Raw genomic sequence first — 20,672 nt, forward strand, 5'->3', positions numbered from 1 at the left:
AACAGTGAGGAAATGCGAAGGACAAAGTAGGCTCTTCATTAGATCCACAAACCAGTTTAAATCTCTTTCGAAAGGAATGGTGAAATTTTGATAAGATATTGTGTGTGGGTTACGAGTCTTTTAGCTGTGGTAGCTTATAATTAAACCTTTGTTTCGAGGCATTGTTAGATCGCTCCTGAGAAAAGCCAGTTACCCCATGCTGATGTATAACCTCTTTGTTTTATGCAAAATAGCCAGCTTCGGTCTCCAAAAGAGCTTCGTGCCTCTATTCAAGTGGAAATGAATACCTCCCCCTGGTTGGATAATAAAAACCCAGGGCTTCAATGATCACAGGGCCTTTCCTGGACACACACAGTCAGAGCATCATGAAACTTTCTCTCTTTCTCTCTACAGCGTGGAAAAAGGAAGCAAAAGCCCTGTATGCAGGGAGGCCTAAGAATACGCCAAGGGCTCACTGGCCCTGTGCAAGGAGCCAAAGCAGGCAGACGCTACCACTAAACGAAAGGCAGAGAATTATGGGAGGCATGAGAGATACAGTGCTAAGGAGGGGAAGGACAAGGAGACCTTCCAACAAGAGTCAGACTGAAGGGAAAGATAAATCACCAGTAAGTGCTTTTGTCTACAAACTAAAACTCAGAGAGAACAGATAAGGAAAAACTTAAGAATGAATAGAAAAGTCCCAGAAATTTATTTTTCTCTTAAGAAAAAAAAATCAAATCAAGATAAAATCCTGGACACTAAAGATGGGTTAGTTGGCCAAAGTTGTTAATTGTGGTCATCCTAATAAAGAGAATGGAGGGAAATGAGAGGAACCATGAGTAATAGCCAGAGACAGAGGACTGGGAGTTGATATTCTCTATTTCTAAACAGGAGTGCTTCCTAACAGTGGAGTGCGTTATGCTCACCATTAGAATGAGTAACTGAAACAGATTATGAAACCTGGAGCTTTCACAGTAGAAGAGATCTTCTTACCATTAATGACCCATTGCAGTGGGGAGAGTGAAGTGTATGTATGGGATAGACCCCGAGAAGAGTAGAGAAGAGCCTACGGACAAGGAATGCTCGTGCATTGCTAGCAGAAATGCAAGATGACACAACCACTTTGGGAAACAGTTTGATGGTGCCTTTTGAAGCTAAGTATATATTTACCATACAACCCAGCAGTCCCACTTTCAGATATCTACCCAAAGGAAATGAAAACATACGTTTATTCAAAGACTTATATGCAAATGTTCATAGTAGCTTTATTCAAAATAGCCCCAACCTGGAAACAACCCAAATGTCCATCAGCTGGTGAATAGATAAATTGTAAAATATCCCTACTATGGATGCTACTCAGCAACAAAAAGGAATAAACCAATGATATATGCAACAACATGGATTGATGTGGAAATGTTGGTGTTCAGAACAAACAGTCAAGAAAGAATTCTTGAGATGTCTTTAGTGTAAAAAGGTGGTTTTATTAAAGCGCGGGCGCAGGACCCGTGGGCAGACAGAGCTGCACCGGGGTTGTGACGGGTGACTGATTATCAACTTTCAAGTTGGGAGAAGGTTAGAGATAGCATAAGTCTCTAAGGAACTTTGGAAGCAAGGGTCCCTGGGAAGTCCTCAGCTAGTAGAAACTGAAGTCCTGGGTGCCTGGGTGGCTCAGTCCTTAAGCATCTGCCTTCGGCTCAGGTCATGATCCCGGGGTCCTGGTATTGAGCCCCACATCAGGCTCTCTGCTCAGTGGGAAGCCTGCTTCTCCCTCTCCCACTCCCCCTGCTTGTGTTCCCTCTCTAGCTGTCTCTCTCTGTCAAATAAATAAAATCTTAAAAAAAAAAAAAAAGAAACTGAAGTCCTGCCAACTGACCCATCCTTCCTCCAGCACCCCCCTCCTCAGTTTGGCTCTAACAATTTCACTTGCCATTTCTTCCCAGAAGGTCAGACTATCCAAAGGCCATAAGGCAAAGGGTATAGTGGCCCCCAGTATCCCCATCCAATAGAGGAGAGTAAACGTTGAAAAAAAAAAAAAAGGCTTGAGGAGGCTAGCTGTTGTTAGGAAAAGGTCATTTATTATTGTCTAATAAAACCTTAGTCATGAGAGACCTTTCAGATGTATGTCAGTGGGCCATATGCTTGGAGGATAATTGCTAACATATCTTGGGAGGTAGAAATAAAGGAAGTTTCTAAAGGAATTTCTATATGTTTATTATTTATTTATTTTACTAGCAAATCTTGATTTTTATTTCTCTGTTAAGGCAAGATAGAAACATGATACTTTAAAATTATTTTCAATTTCCTATGAACCTATTTTATAGTAAAAAATTATTTGGTACTAAGTGTTCTTTATGCTCAAATTCTAAAAGTAGTCTTTAATCCCAACTGAACTTGGTACCCCAAGATTTAAAAAAAATTTTTGATGATATTTACATAATAAATATAATTTTAATCACTCAGTTCTTCCTCATCACTGAAATACGTGCTTTTCTTTATCCTTGGGCATCTTGAATCATCTGATGTTGAGGGACCCCCTGAACTGGGTTTCCATTTTTTCTGTTCTTCAATTTTGGCTTGCTGGAAAGCTATGGCCTAAGACTGTCAAGAGCAGGATCTTCCCCTTCATCTTCACTTTCTTCCACTTCTTCAATTTCTTCTTCTGGCTCAGAAATTTTCTTTTTTTTTCTTTTTCTCTTTCTTCTTTGGAGGTTCCCGTTCTCCAAGCATATTTTTAGGACAGGCATAACTTAAGTGTCCACTTTCCCCACATTCATAACACTTAGATTTATCAAAGTAGTTTCGTCTTCAGATGAACTCAGCTGCTCTTCCATTTTCGATAGCAATGCTTGCTTTTATCACTCTACCAAATAACTGTTTGTTGTTTATTGCCCTGGTACAGTTTTGTGCAGAGTCTTTATCCAAAAATAAAATAAATGCAACCCCTTTACTCTTCCTGGTATCTTTATCTTTCATTATAGTAACCTTTACAACTTTGCGATACTTGGAAAACATCCGGTATAAGTCATTGTTGGTCAGGGAAAAGGGCAAGTTGGATACATACACTGTGCTTTTACTTAGGGCCAATCTACCACTCATCTCTCTAGGTGGGGCGGACCTGGGAGACTAGAGCACGAGCCCTCGAGCCCTCGACTCAGCTGGGGCTTGACCGGACTCTTCCTCGTCCCCCGCTGGGGCCTTGGCTTCACGGGTCCTGGGAGGGGTCAGGTGCCGGAGACTAGAAGGCAGCGACCAGGAATTTCTATATGTTTAAAGTAGACTCACAAGAAGGGCGCCTGGGTGGCTCAGTCAGTTAAGCGTCCAACTCTTGGTTTCAGCTCAAGTCATGATCTCAGGGTCATTAGATGGAGCCCCACATCAGGCTCCACGCAGAGTCTGATTGAGACTCTCTTTCTCCCTCTCCTTCTCCCTCCCCGTACCCCTCCCCACCCCGCTCTCTCACACTCTCTCTCCAATAAATAAATAAAATCTTTAAAAATAAAATAAAAGGAACAGGGCGCCTGGGTGGCTCAGTTGATTAAGCGACTGCCTTCAGCTCAGGTCATGATCCTGGAGTCCTGGGATCGAGCCTTGCATCGGGCTCCCCGCTCAGTGGGAAGCCTGCTTCTCCCTCTGACCCTCCCCCCCTCTCATGCTCTCTCTGTCTCATTCTTTCTCTCTAAAGTAAATAAATAAAATCTTTAAAAATAATAAGAAGAATGAATAAATAAATAAATAAATAAATAAATAAATAAATAAATAAAAATAAAAGGAACAAAGGGAAGACTACCGGTGTGGTTTAGACAATGGACTGAAAGAGCCAGCTGTGGTCTGCCAGTGTAGCAGAGGTGCCATCCTCGCTGCCCCAGCTGCCAATGCTCCAGCTCCTCAGCGAAACCTCAAAGCCCAAGCACAGGCATGGTTTCCCCCACTCCACCAAGGTTCTAGCAGTGCTCTTTATCCTACAAAAATCAAAGAGTGTTCTCATAGAGTGCATTTGAGACAGGGGTGGGTGTTCCTCCAGCTCAGGGTGCCTGGACAGGTGGCTCTAGGGCTCTGTCCTCAGGTGATGCCATGTTCCCACTCAGGCCAGGCTCCAAGGATCAGATGATGAAGTCTCTGGTCCAGTCCAGCCATGGGGTCCTGAAATCATGAAATTCACAGAAGGACTGTTCTTGATGGGCTTATCTCAGCATCTCCAGGATGGGAAAAATCGCCATCAGAGATCAGGATCAGACCCCAAGTTGTCAGTCCTACTGATTGCCAATCCTGGGAGCAAGTTGCAGTGGGAAATGGAGTTCTACCCTGTTCTTCTCTGCCAAAGTAAAAAAAATAAAATTAAAAAAAAAATCTTTCAAATGATTTGTGATGCAAAGAAAAAACAGAGAGAATAAATTTAAATTTTCACATAAAAGTGGTTTGAGAATTCATATCCTGCTACCCAAGTAGTCTTTGATATACTCTGCTGCTCATACACATACACACATACACACACACACACACACACACACACACACATTATCTGTCCCAAATATTTTCACTTAAACTCATACATTCATCTTCAAAAATAAGAGCAGTTAAATAATGCTTGCTATTTGCAAGGTATTGCTCTGAACACTTTACATAAATTAACAATATTGGGAGTGAAGTATAGTATTATCCCCATTTTACATATGAGAAAACTGAGCCTCAGAACAATTTAACTTGTCTCAATTTACTTAGTGAGTGACAAGGTAGAGTTTAAACCAGATAATGTGGTTCCAAACACCAGGTTCTGCCCCACTGGTCCACTCTTCAATTCCCAGCCTTCCTCTCAATTCTGTGCCCACAACCAATAACCACCCAACATCTCCCAAGAGCAGGCAGGTGAAGGAAGCTCTTTGCCAGGTGCAACCTCACTTGTTCTCGAAGAGAAGACTTAGGGGGTCAAGGCTAGGAGGACCTTAGAGCTCATTTAGCCCATTGGTTTTGAACTTTTTCTGGTTTTCTCCCATGAAATGTGATGAACATTTTGACTCTTTCCCTAGGAAAATGCTTTACAAGTTCACAGACACCTGGAAGCTTATTCATAGTCCCAACTGAAGGCCCTTGATCTATTCCAGTCTCTTCATTTTACAGTGTCTGGTTCAATAGTAAACACTCAATACATTGTTATGGTTGCAGTTGTTGGGGGGAAAAACAAAAAACAGAAGGAAGCCTGAGACTTTAAAAATTTGAAATGGTGGGCGCCTGGGTGGCTCAGATGGTTAAGCGTCTGCCTTTGGCTCAGGTCGTGATCCCAGGGTCCTGGGATCGAGTCCCGTGTCGGGCTCCCTGCTCCTCGGGAGCCTGCTTCTCCCTCTGCCATTCTCTCTCTCTCTCTCTCTCTGTCTGTCTTTCATGAATAAATAAATAAAATCTTTAAAAAAAAAAATTTGAAATGGTGGGCCCAGGGCCATACAGATCATGAATGACTGAGTTGGAAATAACCCAAGATTCTCAGGCCAGTGCTCTTTCTAACCCAATACCTTGAAACACAGTCTTTTAGAATTTCATTTCAGCCTTTTTAAAGTTTTACCTTCATCCCATAAAGACCAAAGTAGTGCCTGCCAGTTGGGCAGAGAGATGTAAACCAAGGGGTCGGTCAGATAGTTGGGAATCTCCCATGTTCCAGCTCTCTCCAGGCCCTTCCTTTTCCTCTACTCCCTGCCTTTCAACAGGCTCCCCCTCCTACCCACCTACCTTCTCACTCACACACCTTTTGCATTCCCCAGAAATAACTAAAAACACAAAAGGAAAGTAGCTACTGATAAAAAGATCCAGATGACACTGATAGCATGAAAGGGGCCTCACCAAGCCCACATGAAGATATACTATGATTCTCTTACCTACACACAGTCACACGACCCATTCTCTTCTCCCCCCGCCTTTGACGCGATTGTCATACTGGGGAAGTATTGGAGTAAAAAACAGTGCAGGGATCTTTTCTTTGAGACTTCCAAGAAATCTAATATACCTTACCCCGTTGTCTCACTCACAAAATGTATTTCCCTCTATCATCTGAACACTCCGAGCTCACTGAGAGTCCCTTCCCTCTGGTTCTCAGACTCGGGCCATCGGCTTTTCCAAGATCAGAGGTCTTCCCAGCCCTTTCTCCTCCTGTCTAAATAATTCAATATTCAGGATCTTGGATTCCTAGATTCTCTTGCCTAATTCTTTGATCATTTTTATGACCTATCTATGGACTATTTCAAAGGTCCTGTTTCAATTACGTAGCCTCAAACTGAACCCAACGCATGAAGAAAGCTCTGACCAGAGCTAAGTAAACAGAATTAATAACGACCAGTCCCATCTACTAGTGGAATCCATGATCATGTAGGAGTTTTTCACAATATAGTATAGGTGACCTGACACCTATTTTATCTGGGGGAGGAAATATGGCCCTCTAGTGATTGCATCCCTGGGAGAGAAGAAACGGAAAGTGCGTGAGATTGACAAGCTGTCCTGGGAGTGTTCAGGCTCTCCCATCCATCGGCATCATCCATAGCCTACTTCAGCCTTGGTTGCTATTTTTAAAAACAAAAATAATGTCTATTTCAACATCTAAAAGTGGTGCACACAAAAATTAGAATACCCTATGTTGTAGAAGTTCAGAAAAATACATGCTCTCCAATAACTAATATGATTCCTTTGGAGCATAGTCTGGGAATGTGAGGAAAAAAGCCTTAAAATATGCAGCACTACTGATCCAGTAATTCTACTTCTAGGCAGTTATCCTAAGAATGTAATGGAAGGTATGTGCACAGACCTAACTACAAAGACATTCATCTCAACCTTGTTTATAAAAGTAAAAAAACTAGAGTCAACTAAATGCTAGCAATAAATGATTGGTTAAATAATTTTTGGCATAAAATAGGCAGACAACGGGATATTATGCGGCCATTAATACTCATGCATGGAAGAACATTTAATGACATGAAAATATGTTTACAATGCCCTAGGTAAAAAAGCAAGCTAAAATATACAGTATGCTCCCATTTTTTTATTGAGAAATAAAAAAATATGTATAGAAAACTCTGAGAGGCTAGTATAAAGATGTTAACAATGATGGCCTTAAGAGTGATTTTTAGGGGCACCTGGGTGGCTCAGTTGGTTAAGCGACTGCCTTCGGCTCAGGTCATGATCCCGGAGTCCCGGGATCGAGTCCCACATCAGGCTCCCTGCTCATCAGGGAGTCTGCTTCTCCCTCTGACCCTCTTCCCTCTCGTGCTCTCTATCTCTCATTCTCTCTCTCTCAAATAAATAAATAAAATCTTTAAAAAAAAAAAAAGAGTGATTTTTATTCTTTTCCTTTGTGTATATATATGTTCTAATTTTCCATAATAAACACATTGCTTTTCTAAACAAATAAACTTATTTTTATTATTCATAGTATATACTTTTCTCACAGGGTTGCTGTGAGGATAAAACAAGATAATGCACCTGAAAAATGCTTTTAGTGTTGTCAAGCACCATGTAAATATTATGATCTCCTCTTCCTAACCCCGGGTGTCCTTCCCCATCATTCACGCATAGCACTGCGTAGAGCATAGCAGACTCTGCACTGAGTGTGGAGCCTGATGCAGGGCTCCATCTCATGACCCTGAGATCGCGACCTGAGTGGACATCAAGAGTCGGTCACTTAATGGACTGGGCCACCCAGGCACCCCAACCTCCTTCTTTAAAAAATGCTGATATAGTCAGCAAACCATGGTGCCTATCTTTTCCATACATAATAGACTATTAAAGACCCAACGATATTACTCCACTGAAGGGCCGTGTTTCCACTCATCCCTCTCAGTCATTACTTGGTTTAGTCATTCTTCATAACTTCTGTCCCTCTCCACTATGATCATCACCCCATCGCATTTATACATCTGCCTAAGCCTGTAACCAACCCTTTTCTTTCATTCATTCCTTCATCTATTCATCAAAAAACAACAGTGATTGATTGATATGCAACAGTCACTGACAGGTTGCTGGGACACAAAGATGAATAAAATACAAAAGAAGTGGGAAGGCGACTAACATAACAAAAAATTTTTTTAAAAGAGGTGGGAGGGAAGACAAGTAAGGTGACTGACAAGAGGAAACAGGTAAGTAAAGGCTCAGAGATGAAAATGAACATAGCATTGCAGAAGACCTGGTTTCATTAGAGAGCAAACATCGAGTGGGAGCACTGCTCCCAAGCAGTCAGGGACCTGCTGGAAGCTACTGCTCACGCAGACCCCCACGGCCATGGCAAAGGCTCACATCCAGGAAGCTCACACAGCCACTTGCCTGCACTGCCAGAAGAGACAGGGGAACAATGCCTTCTGCCTCTCTTCTGCTTTCCAAAACTAGCCAATGTCCCTCATTAGCAGAACAGAAATGACAGCAAGAACCGGGAAAAACCAGGACGCCCGGGTGGTTCAGTGGGTTAAACGTCTGCCTTCGGCTCAGGTCTGATCCTGGAATCCTGGGATCTAGTCCTCCCCTTGCTCCACAGGGAGCCTGCTTCTCCCTCTGCCTGCCGCTCCCCCTGCTTGTGCTCTCTCTCTCCCTCTCTCTCTGACAAATAAATAAATAAAATCTTAAAAAAAAAAAAGAACCTTGAAAAGCCAAGAAGTCTGAGAAATACCATTCCCAGGTTTCCAGGCTCTGGGATACAAAGGAGGGCACCCAGTGGGTGGGAAATGATGGTGATTGCCCAGAACACCGTTTTCCCTGGTCTTTATTACAGTTTTGGGTCTTTCCTTCAGCATACTATGGGATGCCGGATTCTGCATGTATTTCATTCAACCTTGTTATGACGGTGGCTTTGTCTCTCTGACCGGGTTGTAAGTTCTCTGAGACAAAATTCCACTTGTTTTGTTCCTTTCTTAGAATCCTCTCAATGCCCAGTGGACATATTACTCTACACCGAGAAGGTACCCAATAGATATTTCCAAATAAATGCAGTGTTGAGACCAGAATTCCAGCCTTCTGACTCACATTTCAGAGCTCCACCCATCATCACTCAGACTTTCTTCATTAACAGGAGGATTTTTTTTAGTGAGGGTTAAGTATGAGTTTGAAACTGCTCCATTCGGTTTTGCTTGGCAGGGGCACCCCACTGCAGTAAAAAGAACTGAAGAGACCACACTGAATGAGAAGTTCTCAGCAGACACTGGGTCAGAGGAGTGGAACCCTGGTATCTATGAAGAGCTGTTTCAATTCCCGGTGAAGTAATGGTGAAAACATCACTGGGACAGAAGAGAACCCCAGCTGGACCCAACCAGCTATTTTTCCAGAATGGACCAGCTCAGCCTCACCTATTTCAAACTAACAGAGATGCGAAAGAAGGTGCTCCCTATACGTTTTTATTAGTAAATAATAATCGGTTCATGATGTCTATAAGAAAACCAAGACAAGAAGGCTGATTAGATTTGTTATGGAATTTTTTTTTTTTTACTAAGGATGAATCTGAAGTTTAACATGATACTAACAACCACAACTACAAACTGATATCTATTGGATGTCTCTCTTGTGCCAAGGACCACTCTAAATGTTGTATGTAACCCCATACGGTAATTGTACAGATGAGGGAACTGAAGCACGGACAAGGTAACTAGCATGCTGAAGACACGAATCCAGTAAGGAGTGTCATCAGGATACAAACCTAGGCAGTCTGAGACGATCCTCCCTCTCAGCCTCTGGGCAATCATTACCCATGGTTAGAAATTCAAACAAGTATGCCTTACAGACTGTCAGTAATGACTATATCAAACAAACCATTGCACTTAACGTTACTGTAATTCATGAACTTACTAATTGCCATTACCTTTTTAATACATACAAACCAAAGTGTCATATATATAAATGGCTTCATAACATTAGGTAAATATCACATAATTTTCTAAGTTTGATCCCAAACCATCAAACTCATTCTTTCTAGTTTTTTAGGCAAAAGGTAGAGGACAGAAGGTTGGTCTGTCAAGGAGTTCTAGAGGTTTATTAGCAAATGAACAGGGCAATGAAAGTGGTTAGTTGAGATTAGAGCTGATGAAGGATGACACCATGTTCCTTAGCCTTCTGGAGGCCATTTTGTCTGGGGTCAGGGACCTGGTTAGTTTGAAGCTGCCTGAGAGGGGTAGTCTAACCCACAGGGCACCTGGGAAGGCCAAGTTGATTCAAAAACCATTCTAAGATACGCATTCCACTCCAGGATGAAACTTCCATCCATACTCCTACCCAAGGCTTTCTATGGCAAGCTCACGCTCTGGGGCAGGAGCACCTAATGGGAATCATTCTCGCTATAAAACAGACTGAAGTTGAGCTCTGCTATGCCCAAATGGAGGGTGATTATTTATCCTTCCCCACATTTTCTTCCCTTTCTGTTCCTGTTGCTTCTCCCTTCCCCATTCTCATTAAACAATGCTAATCCTGCAAATATTAGTCATTTTAAGTATGAAATAACATGGCAGACTAGGATTTCTTGAGGGGCCTAAATTCCTGAAGAGTGTTAGATTCTCACAAAGGAACCAGATGAATAAAACACTGGCCTTAGAGTCAAGATATCAGGATGGCTCCTCTCCTTCCCTCTTCCCTGCCCTTCTTTGCCCAACCTTCGAAGGTGGCAGTATGGCCACCAAAGAGGCAACCACAGGGAGGCAGCAAACGAAGGGCAATGCTGGCCAAGGATACATGGCATCAGGCCTGGATCGAGATATTGACAGGACCAAGAAGCCCAGCCAAGGAGGCAGTTTCTGCAGTTAGGAAATTGGTTACCTACAGGAAGACTGAAAAGTAGGTAATTATATTGAGGCTGAGAGCCAAGTTCATCAGGGCCTGAGGAGCGATTTACACATACGGAATGGGAGAAGCCTAGAAAAAAACCTGAATATTAGATTGGAATTGGAGATATTGATGTGAGCTCATACTTCCACGTAGAGGAAGATAGATAGATGATAGATATCAAAGAATGCATGGTTACAATAAGCATACTAAGCACCCAGCCTTCTAAATACCATCCTCCACTAAAAGGAATGAGGACTCCTTAGAGAAATGACTGAATCCAGGACTGAGGCATAAGATGAGCTTGGAACATCCCATTGTAGCAGAAAATAAGGAAGGGTTCAGAGTGGTGGGAATATGTCCAGAGAACATGGGACTCAGCTTGAGAGGGTTCTTACTAGCTAATCCTGGGACAATCTGATCATCATAATGATGAGAGTAACAGATCCTAATCTATCGACTAACATAGGAATCCATAAGTCCACTGATAAAATAAGTGAATGATATGAACAAAGGAAAAGCTCTTCCTTACAGCAGAATGTCATCTAATAATGTAAAAGGAATGATAGACTTTTAAAATCACCATGTGGCAACCATCATATTGAGGGCTGATTCAGGCAGGAGTCATCAATGGAGTTAAGATTGTTAAGTACAGTTTGATGAGGAACAGAATATTGGAATAGTCTTGGACCAAACACATTACAAATGTAAAAATAATGACTTCACAATGGAGAAACTTGACAGATATCAATTTAGCCAAATGATCATGGTTAATGTCAAAACAACAGTGGGACTGGTTGATGTCAGATGTCTCCTGATGCAATGCATTGAGAAGAGCACATCATCCTTTGGGGGCTACACCTGCCAAGAATGCATGGCCTAAGTCTGACCACCAGGGAGCATCAGACAAACCCCAATTGAGAATATTTCCAGAATTAAAAGTGTATACTCTTTAACACTGTCAAGGTCATGAAAGAGGGGGAACTAGTCTAGATTGCAGAAGACTGAAGAGACATGACAACTCAGTACAACATGGTAGTGGATTGGATTCTAGGCCAGAAGAAGGAGAGAGAGAATGGGACAGTAGGCAAAATTTTAACAGGACCTGTGAACTGAATAATAAACAGTGTGGTATGAATGTTGATTTTCTGATTTGGGATGGTTAAATTATGATTATATAGGAAAGTGCTCTTGTTTGGGGGAAAATACACTGTAGTATTTAAGGAATGGGTCATCATGTTTGCAATTTGTTCTCCAACTTGTTCTGAGAAGAAGAATCATCATGGGGTACCTGCATGGCACAGTTGGTTAAGCCTCCAACTCTTGGTTTCTGCTCAGGTCATGATCCCAGGGTCATGAGATCAAGCCCCGTGTTAGGCTCTGTGCTCATTGCAGTCTTCTTGGGATGTTCTGTCCCTCAAATAAATAAGTAAACCTTTTTTTAAAAAAAAGAATCATCCAATACATTAGAGGAAGAGAGAAATATGGTAAAATGTTAACAAATAGGGAACCTAGGTAAAGAGAATATGCAAGTTTTGTGTACTGTTCTTACAACTTTTCTCTAAGTTTGAAATTAGTTCAAAATAAGATTTTTTAAAGGTATTTTAAAAATGAGATGCTAGAATGACTCAAATTAAAAAGACTAATAATGCCTAGTGTTGTCAAAGATATGGAATAGCATAAACTCTCATACATTATTGGTGGAGGTATAAACTGATACAACTACTTTGGAAAACCATAAGGAAGTATCTATTAAGCTGACATAAATATACCGTATGACCCAGTAATTCTGCTTCTAGGTATGTACTCCAAAAGAAATGCCCACATAGGTGCCCTACACATATAAGAAAATTTGGGCAGGACTATTTGTACCAGTCAAAAACTAGGGGGAAAAATCTGTATTAGTTATCAATTACTGCAAAAAAAATTACCCCCAAAGTTAGCAGCTGATAACACAAACACTTATATCTCACAGATTCTGTAAGTCAGGAATCCAGTGTGGCTTAGCTTCATGACTCCTGCTCAAGGTCTGTCATGATGTTGCAGTCAACTGTTGGCCAAAGCTCAGTCATCTCAAGGTTTGACTAGGGCTGGAGAATCTGCTTCCAAGCTCACTCTTGTTTGTTAGAAGACCTCTGTCTCTCACCACGTGGACCTCTCCAGAGGACTGCCTCATGATATGGAACTGATTTTCTTCAGGTAAGCAATGGAAGAGAAAGTACCCATGACTGAGGCCACAGGCTTTTTGTAACCTTACCTCAGAAGTGAAATTCCATCACTTTTGCCATATTCTATTCATTAGAAGCTAGTCACTAGGTCTAGCTCACACTCAAGAAGAGCAGACAACACAAGGTCATGAATTACAAAAAGCAAGGATTATTGGGGGCCATCTTAGGGACTGCCTACCTCACAACCTAAACGTCCAACAGTGGTAGAATGGGAAAATAAATTATGGTCTATTTAAATACACTGCAATATTAAAGAACAAGAAAACAAATTACCTACATTTACTTAGAACAACAAGAAATGACTCTCACAAACATAATATTGGAAAAAAATACACACACAAAAAAAGAATCGTATGGTATGATTCTATTTATGTAACATTCAAAAACAGACAAAACTAAACTGTGATAGAAGAAGTTAGATAAACGTTACCTTTGTGGAGAAAGGATGGAGTAATGACTGGGAAAGACACTTCCAGAATACTTGTAATGTGTTAGATCCTGACCTACATCACAATTACGTTAGAGGTTCATTTCATAAAAATGTATCAAGCTTTACACTTTTTGTGTGTGCACTCTTCTGTATGCATTCTACACTTCAATAAAAGATTTTAAATTTAAAATTCACCCTGGAAAATTCAGGATTGGATTTATTTGGTAACTTTTTATTTTATTTATTTATTGGATTTATTTGGTAACTTTTTATTTTCTTTAATTTCAAATTTATAGCAAATTTGCAAGAATCATACAAAGCACCCCTGTATACTCTTGTCCCAGATTCACCAAGGGCTGACATTTGCCCTACTTGCCTTATCATTCTCTCTGTATATGTATCTGTACATGTTTTATCTGGACTGTTTGAAATTAAGTTGCAAATATCATACCTATTTGCCCCTAAATACATCATGTGCATTCTCTATGAACAAGGACATTCTTTTAGATAATCACAGTACGGTTATCAAAATCCGGAAATTTAACATCAAAATACCATTGTCTCAGCTACCGTCCATGGTACAATTTCATCAATTGTTCCAACAATGCCCTTTCCTTTTGTGGGGGGTGGGGTGGGTTGCAGCAAAGCAATAGCAAAGTGATAATACAAAGCTCCCGAGGAGTGAGGGGACCCGAGAGGGTTGCCCCCCTTTTTTTAAGTATAGTCTCCAATTCTAAAATTACATGTTACATTTAGTCATCATGTCTTTTTAGGCTCCTTTGATCTGGAGCAGTTCATCAGTTTTTCATGACCTTGACTGTTTTGAAGACCACAGACCAGTTGTTTATAACGATCCTTCAGTTTGTCTGATATCTCCTCGTGATAAGATTGAGCTTGACACAGTTTTGGCAGGAACACCGCAAAAATGATGTTATGTCCTTGTCAATGCATCACATCCGAGGTACCTGATTCTACTTGGTCCCATTGTTGGTAATAATAACTTTGATTATTTGCTTAAGGCAGCGACTACCAGATTGTACCACTATAAATTTAACTATTTTTCCTGTTATAGTCACTAGCTAACCTTAGGGGAGATAATTTGAGACTATGTAAGTATCATGTTCCTCAGCCAACTTCCCCCACTAATTTTAGCTTCCATTGATGATTCTTGCCTGAAGCAGTTATTAATATGGTCATTGCCAAATGGTGATTTTCTAATTCCACCATTCCTTGTGTATCATATTTATTAGCTGGCATTCTGCTGGAAAGAGATTTTCCCTTCTCTACCTTTTACATATTTATTCGTTCATCTGTGTACATCAGTATGGATTCGCAGATTCTTATTTCAGTTCCTATCACTATTAATTTTGAGGCTCCAATTGTCCTGGATTTGACTAGTAGGAGATCCAAGATGAAATCTTGCCCTGACTTACTTATTACTAGCCAAGTGATTTCATACTCTGAAATCCCCTTATACTAAAGTAAAAATAGACTGTGCATTTGAACCACACAATGTACCCGAGTACAACAAATGTGTAGGGAAAAGGCAGTACAACCTAAGAGGAGAAAGAAGAAAATACAGAGAGTCTATGAACCTTATGTAGAGCAATCTCCTTAGTTTGTATCTTTAGGTTTCAGCTATAAATGGTTAAGTCAGAGTAAATGACAGCAACAGGGATGAGTTTTAAGGCTCTACTAAAATCTGCTGTGTTTGCAATCAGGAATAAATAAGAGTTCAAGTTCACAGAGAAATAACTTCAGGCTTCTTTTTTTCTTTGCCAGGGAGGCTTCTTTTTCCATCAATTCATAACGCTCAGTTCTCTTTCCATTTGGCCTAAGGCTCTATGATAAGTATCAACTAACAGCAATAGCAAGTAGAAGCTCACCTTATAACTTAGCACAATACAAAAAGAAATGGTTTGTGAGATCAGGTTATTTTCTGTTGTTGTTGTTATTCTTATCCAGTCTCAGTACGAGGATGTTTTTCAAGCACGCCCTTCTTATTTATGGAGAGACAATTCTTCTCGCACAGCAATGAACCCTGTCTTCTGCATCTTAAATAACAAACATAAAAGAAGCATTCTGCTTTTCAAAATCTAGATAATGTTAAATAACTCCTACCTTTAACAAGAGAGAAACGCCTGTCAAAGCAGGGCTCTTTTCTTCTACAGAGCACTGTGAATTACACTTGGGGTTGACAGTAAACACCTGCAGAACTCTAAAAATTTGACAAATAAAATCAGCACGTACCATTAGGAAATAAGAAGTAAAAGTCAGAATTGAGAGCTTGACCACAGCCTAAACAGTGGAATTAATATATCCAAGAGATTAGAAACCAAAAGGTTGAAGCTTAGAAAAATAAAGAGAATTGTAAAGGCCAGATCAGCCAGAGTTTAGCTGGCTAGCTAGCACTGTGCAGGGAAGAGACTATCGAGAGTTAGTCTTTTATACAATTTCTTACTTTAACCAGCCCCGGACACAATCAAACATCCAGACCCTCCAAGCTAAGGAAGCTTTTAACATCATTGGACAACATCCTACAAAGCCTGCCTGAGCAGCAATCAGCTTTTGGTGACCCCCACTATTTCTTCATGCCCTCTTCAAGCTGCAATAGATAATGTTAGAAATTAAGCTCAGTATATTTAGTCATCCAAACTGTTGTGAAAAGGTTAGAGCAAAAAGATGAGAAGAAAATCATACGTTGTACCATGAAAGCCAAGAAAGTTTTAGAAAGTAGGGTAATCAACGGTGTCAAATACCATAGAGAAGTCTAAGAGAATACAGGCAGAGAAGAATCCACTGTGCCTGATGATGAGGAAGACGGAATTGCCTTTCAGTGGAATGACAGGGACAGGGGCTGCAGGAACAACAGGAGTCAAGAAGGCAGAACTAAGAGTGACTGAGCATTGGAAAAATGGAGGTCTGTCCTTGACCATTCAACAATAGAAGGATAAGGAAAATAGGCTAAGAGTTGCATCAAGGTCAAGTGAAGGTTTGGGGGGTTGGGGTGTTATTTTGTTTTGTTTTGTTTTTGTTTTCTCTGCACAGGGAAGAAAGATTATGTCTGCAGGCAGAGGAGAGAAAAAGGAAATTAAAGGTGCTTTTAAGCTAGACAAAATGGAGATCGTTAAGGGAGAAAATCTTTGATTCTAGATGTTATAGCCCCCACAAGGGAGAAAGGTGGAAAACAGAGAATTGAGAGCCAAGGATAGTTTAAACCGAAGTTTAGTTCATCTGAGATAAGGAGAGACAAAGAAACAGATACAGGGTTATTTTGGAATGGATTAAAAGGCTCATCTCACATGGTCTTTTCTTCATTTTGTCAGGAAAGTAGGAGGTAAGAGCGCCTTTCAAAGGAGAAGAAGGTACAGGTACTAAGGGACACCCAGAGGGGACGAAGGAGAAAAAAGTCTTGGAACAACTGTGGACCCTAAACTAACACAGAACGGACACCTGATACAAAGTAGGCACTCATTGGATGTTTGAATAAATTGATAAGACATGAAAAAAGTAATTGTCAAGTCACAGGAAAAGCCACAGTTCATTAGAATAATAAAAATTTCACATAATTTTTTTAAAGATTTTATTTATTTTGTCAGAGAGAGAACAGGCAGGGGGAACAGCAGGCAGAGGGAGAAGCAGGCTCTCTGCTGAGTAAGGAGTCCCGATGCGGGACTCGATCCCAGAATCCTGGGATCCTGACCCGAGCCAAAGGCAGATGCTTAACCAACGGAGCCACCCAGACATCCTAATTTCACATAATGTTTGTAACCTTTTGTAGAACCAAAAGGCAAAAGGAAGGATAAGTCACTACCTTCAGTGTGACCTCGAGGCTTTCCCCAATGGTCCTGTAGGAAAAGTAAGAAGAGTTCCAGGGTACCAAGCCTTGTATTTCTAAGTATAGCCCCAGTATTGGGATAGACTTGGAAACACAGGCTGGGCAAGAAGTAAACAGTACCCTCCCCCCCAAAAAATATTTCGGTATGAGCTTCACCTGTTAATGCTTTAGCATTAAATCATCATTGTATCTCCAAGTTCGTGATTTTTTTTAAATTGTGTTGCTTTTTCTTTGTGAGTATACATGAGACCACTGTTAACCGTCTGCTGCTGGCTCCCCAACACCGCTCACCCAGAGAACTCAAGAGGTCTGACAGTTTCCACCCTCACCTCGGTGCTGACAATGACAAAACATTTGCAGCTCCGACCTCCTACAAACTCCAGTGCCACATTTCCATCTGAGTACAAGATACCTCCACTTGGCAGCCCTCCCCCTTCCCTGTCCTGCGAATTCCATATATCCGAAACCAAACCTGACACCTTTCCAAAACTCCAGCTCCACTTCTGGAGTCAGGATCCCGTCAAGAGCCAGAAACCACAGCAGTTATTTGGAGTGGACTAGAAGGAAGTGTTAAGTCTAACGTTGTAAACTTGTAGCCCAAAGGGTAAAAAGAGAACTCTAAGGTAAGAAGCAGCACCTGCACAAGCAGCAGCCACTCCACACTGAGGGAACAGAGGGAAGAAGGCGGGGTTACTAGAAGCTGGAAGCTTAGAGAAGTCCCCCTCAGAACTGAAATTCAGATATCTGAGGAGGGAGCATCCAACAACTGGTGCCCGTGTCTTGGCAGGGGGAGAAGACTGGTTCTGCAAGTGTTGGGAAAATGGAAAGCTGGATTCCACATCCTGCCAGGACTGCTGGGATGAAGAAGCCCTGCTGGGACGCTGTTCCCAGGAAATGCAATTAGAGAGGAAGCCCAAGTGGCTCAAACTAGAAGGAGCCAGTCGTTTCCCCCTCCTCCAGCCTTCCAGTCTCCACCTAGTGCCCTTTGTTGGCAGAGTTGAATAGGGAGTCAGCTGGTGAAGCAGAAACGCAGTTTGGTAGGTTGCCCGCCCCAGCCTAGCAAAGCAGTCGGGTATGGAGCGAAGAGACAATTACTTGAGAAGTGACACAGCTTCTGAGCTATACTAGCTAGGGTCCAGCCAGGAAACAGAAACCACTGGAAGTACGTCAGAGGAATTGTACCACAAGGAATTGGTTGGTACATGGGCAGTAGAAGGGCTATGAAGTCAAACGGGGCCAACAGCCAAGCAATCCAGAAACTGACAACAGGCAGCTGCTATCCTGCCCTAGGCTGGAGGGACAATGAGAGCTGGGGGCGGTATAGAGCCCAGAATCGAAGGGCATCCCGAGGGCACTAGAGTCACAGCAAGGTCTGCACGGAGGGAGCCAGCATTATGGAGAGAAAGGCTGTCTGGCCAAGGAGATACAGTTGCTAGAAATAATTCAGGAAGCAGAGAAAGGAGGAGGAAATGCACTAGATTCTCTGTCCTTTCTTTCTACATTCCTTTTCAGCCAATGACTTCCATTGCAGACCTATCCAGAAGCCAGAGGGCAAAGAAACACAGTGCCATGTGATACAAGACAAAGAGGTTAAGAACAGAGAAGGATCAGGGCATCTGGGTGGCTCAGTCGTTAAGCGTCTGCCTTCGGCTCAGGTCATGACCCCAGGGTCCTGGGATGGAGCCCCGCATCGGGCTCCCTGCTCAGCGGGGAGCCTTCTTCTCCCTCTCCCTCTGCTCCTCCCCCCCCCCCTGCCCCCCCCCCCCCCTCCTCCCCACCCCCCCCCCAGTCATGCTTGCTCGCGCTCTATCTCTAAAAAAAAAAAATAAAATCTTAAAAAAAAAAAAAAAGAACAGAGAAGGATCTGAAAGCAACCAGGCAAATGACCAGCACACTAATATAACCAATTATATCAGTGGCACCACCGTTTTCCTGACTTCTCTGTTCAGTGTCGCCAGTGTTCAAGTCCCACATCCAGTGTTTGACCCAACCTGATCTAAGGTGTTTTTCCCTTGAAATGTCTCTAACACCTGTTTCTTTCCATCACATTGGCCCAGCTTAATTCAGGCCTTCCTCACTGCAGATATGATTACTGCAATAATCTCCTTCTAATTGGTCTTGAACCTCCAGTTTCTTTCCAGTACTGTCTATGTCTATTCCAGGGGTCAGCAAACGTTGGCCAATGGGCCATATCTATTTTTGTACATAAAGTTTTACTGGATCAAAAACTAATGATGTAATGTATGGTGATTAACATAATAAAAAATTATTAAAAAAATAAAATAAAATAAATAAAGTGGGTTTCTTGTAAAAAAAAAAAAAGTTCTACTGGAACATGGCCATGCTCATTTGTTTACTGCTTTCACACAGCAATGACAAAGCTCAGTTCTTGTGAAGGAGATCATATGGCCCACAAAGACTAAAAAATATTTACTCTCCAGCACTTTATACATTAAGTTTGCTGACCCTTGGAATGGAATAGCCTGCTCCATTCTGTTACTAATCTTCCTAAACTACTCTTCCTTGTGTCATTTTCCCACCTTCAAACTATTCTTCATGTCTATACAATAAAACCCAAAGCCCACAGCCTATCAAGATTCAACATGTTCCCAAAATTGGTGCCATATCAAATTAATGTTTAAATCAATGATTTAGTGAGATAGTGAATATAATGTAGCATAACACCCAGCACATAAAAATTAAGTATCATTGTGTTTATTTAATCTACTTTTCCAGTTATCTACCACATCCTCTCTACTCATATTCACCCCATTTTTTCTTTTTTTTTCTAAAGTTTATTTATTTATTTTAGTAATCTCTACACCCAACATGGGGCTCAAACTCACAACCCTGAGATCAAGAGTTGCATGTTCTTCCAACTGAGCCAGCCAGGCATCCCCCATTTTTTGTTTCTGAGCTCACCAATAATATAGTAGTTATTTTTTAAATAATGCTGTAAGCTGAATTGTGTCCCCCCAAAACTTGTATGTTGAAATTCTAACCCCCCCCAGGACCTCAGACTGTAACTACATTTGAAGATAAGGTCTTTAAAGAGGTGATTCAGTTAAAATAAGGTATTTTAGGTGGGCCCTAATTTAATATGGTCAGTGCCCTAACAAGAATTACAGGGTTGGGGGTGCCTGGGTGGCTCAATCTGTTGAGTGTCCAACTCTTGGTTTCAGCTCAGGTCATGATCTTATGGGTCATGGGATGGAGCTCCATGTCCCATGGCTCCGTGCTCAGCCAGGAGTCAGCTTGAAGAGTCTCTCCCTCTGCCCCTCCCCCCACTCAACGTGTGCACGCTCTCCATCTCTCTCTTTCTCTCCCTAAAATAAATAAATCTGGGGCACCTGGGTGGCTCAGTGGGTTAAGTATCTGCCTTCGCCTCAGGTCAGAGCAGGGAGCCTGCTTCTCCCTCTCCCTCTGC

At 41.7% G+C, this 20,672-nt stretch overlaps 1 pseudogene; it reads right to left on the reverse strand.

Annotated features, from left to right (window-relative positions):
- Positions 1-2,407: 2,407 nt before the first annotated feature.
- Positions 2,408-3,115, reverse strand: LOC112822592 (zinc finger CCHC-type and RNA-binding motif-containing protein 1 pseudogene; annotated as a pseudogene).
- Between the last annotated feature and the right edge of the window lie 17,557 nt (positions 3,116-20,672).

Source organism: Callorhinus ursinus, unplaced genomic scaffold (assembly GCF_003265705.2).
Source record: "Callorhinus ursinus isolate GAN/ISIS: 27379988/994484 unplaced genomic scaffold, GSC_fseal_2.0 scaffold8, whole genome shotgun sequence".
Classification (NCBI taxonomy): domain Eukaryota; kingdom Metazoa; phylum Chordata; class Mammalia; order Carnivora; family Otariidae; genus Callorhinus; species Callorhinus ursinus.